The sequence below is a fragment of the Medicago sativa genome, chromosome 7 (genome assembly GCF_051527215.1).
Source record: "Medicago sativa cultivar Bolivia chromosome 7, Bolivia_mono, whole genome shotgun sequence".
NCBI classification, from domain to species: Eukaryota; Viridiplantae; Streptophyta; class Magnoliopsida; order Fabales; family Fabaceae; genus Medicago; species Medicago sativa.
In genome coordinates this window covers 60,610,573-60,613,005 of record NC_140755.1, presented here as the reverse complement: position 1 = coordinate 60,613,005, position 2,433 = coordinate 60,610,573, and the positions used below count along the sequence as shown (strand labels likewise).

The following is a 2,433-nucleotide window of genomic DNA, read 5'->3' as shown; positions in this document are numbered from 1 at the left end:
TATGTTAGATTACCATTAGAGGACTTTTTTTGGACAGCAACTCAAATTAGAGGCCTAAAACCGTTTCAATTGTAATTAGCCTAAAGTATTATGTTAGATTACCCTTTGGCCCCCTATTTTTAGAAACCGGCGATTTTCACTCCCAAATTTTTAAAAGCATACTATTAATTTTGATCAGAACTATCATATGTCGACACCAAATTTAATGATTCAATGTCGTATGTGTATTTTATTATATAAATACATTATATTTTTGACCTCTCAACTTGCAAAAACCAGCGATTTTGACCCCAATACCGGCATTGACTTGGTCAAAATAATATGCATGTTTCTTTTGCAAAAAGGGTTAAATTTGGGGATCAAAAGTGTTGTTTTGAAAGTTGAAAGGCTAAATCTCAGTTTGTAAATGTTGAAGGGCCAAAAAGAGCAATTTAGCAAACTAAATAAGTAAAGAATATTTCCTAATAAAATTTGGTAAATTTTATATACCTGCTTGGAGTCTGGAGTGGTTGTTATTTGATTATTTGATATTTATTTTTGACAAATTATTTCATATTTCTTCATGTACGGAAAAATGGATAAACATTCCTTGCCAAGAAATTCTGATTTAGTGCATGCTAACGCAAGCTTCCATTGACATATCCATGCAAAAAGCATATGAACTAAACAAATTTTACGACCCCAAATTCCACATCAAACATTATTACAACTCTTTAGATCATATCATCATATATAATTGAAAAACGGACAGCATGACAACAAAATCATGTTCACTTGTTTATTTGAAATGAAAGGGACGAAAATAATTGAGTGCTATATTTGTTTTTTTATATGAAGAACACGACAAGCCACTTTGTAAAAGGTATGCACACATATACATGCTTGGAAATTGCTATCTATTACGAACCACATTTTCTAGGTTTAAAGTTAGTCAATATATACATTAATTCGAGTCCATGACGGAACAATTTTATTTGATTAGATGTATCCAATTTCTCTTTTTCTGATCTTTACCATTACTTGATGAGAGGGTATAGTTAGCTAAATATGTCACACTTTTTTTTGTGTATCAATTTATTTAACCCCTTTTTCCTCTTTTTTCTTGTTCTTTTTGTGCTCTTTCTTAATCTTGTTGTGACGAATTAGAACCATGCACGAACCATTTTGACTCTTAAAGAGTATTTTCAATTTTTTTTTTACTCAAGATTTTATATAATTATTTTCAAACAATCACTAAATACAATTTGTTTATTAGTTACTTCATGGTCTTGATGAGTTTCAGACTTAAAAAAGTTGATATTTAATTTGAAAATTTGATCTCAATCATTAGCTTTTTGCAGGGAATAAACGTCTTTATTCCAAATTAATTTTAAATAAGTGATCTTTTAACTTTTTCTCACTCTTGCACGTCGTTTCAAAATAACTATACATATACATAGAATTAATAATAGCTATACATTGATTAATATTGGAGAATATTTTATATTCAGCTTTTAGAGTGAATTTTTTCAGTTTAAAGATGGAGTATTGGAAGGAAGTCCGCAAGATGCTTCATAGGATGCCATTGCCATATGCTGACTTAAAAAGGAGAAATGTGACAAAGAATCTCTTTGGTCAATAGCATTTCTTTCTTTTTGTTACATGTCTTTTTCTCTATTATATAGCTTAAAGCCTAAAAGGGTTATTCACACAATGAAATTAATATTATTTGATTTATTTAATCCATTAATTGTGCTTAGATCAGATATCCCAAGTATTCTTCAAGTTTAATTCGTTATCTAGGGTTTGAATCCAATCTTAAATGTTGAAACTATTGAAAAAGAGTTTTCTCATCCATAATTTAAGTTTACCGTCTTAATTAAAGAAGATATATATATATATATATATATATATATATATATATATATATATATATATATATATATATATATATATATATATCACGAAAGATTAATCTCGCTCTTGACTCAAGGAATTAACCTTTACCACTTGAAAATGATCAAAATATAGGTTTAGTGTAGATTTTTTTTTGAATAAACTAAGCAAATTATATTAATAAAACAACAAACAGTCCTTCAAGCACAAGACGTGGTAGAGGTAACTGAAAAATGTGTATTACAAGACAATAAGGCTAGCAACAACCATGGAAACGAAAACAAATATTACACAGCAGCCTGTAAACAACATAAAGAATTTTGCCTCCAAAAAGGATAGTTGAAGTCGAACGTAATGTAGTTCGCTTTCAACCACCAATACGTTTGGAGTTTAACATTTTCTAGAAGCCCTGCAAGCTGATCAAAGTGATTATGAAAAATTCTCCTGTTACGATCTTTTCATATAATAAATAAGACCGAAAATCAAATAATAGAAATTTCCTTTTTAGTGTAATAAAGGATATAAAAATTTGATGACGATCAAATATTGAACTATATA

At 28.6% G+C, this 2,433-nt stretch overlaps 1 long non-coding RNA gene across 1 annotated transcript; it reads left to right on the top strand.

Annotated features, from left to right (window-relative positions):
- The first annotated feature begins 511 nt into the window (after positions 1-511).
- LOC146907340 (uncharacterized) lies at positions 512-1,743 on the top strand. Its single transcript, XR_015017898.1, has 2 exons — positions 512-862; positions 1,513-1,743. It is a non-coding gene; the product is annotated as an uncharacterized LOC146907340 (long non-coding RNA).
- The last annotated feature ends 690 nt before the right edge of the window (positions 1,744-2,433 follow it).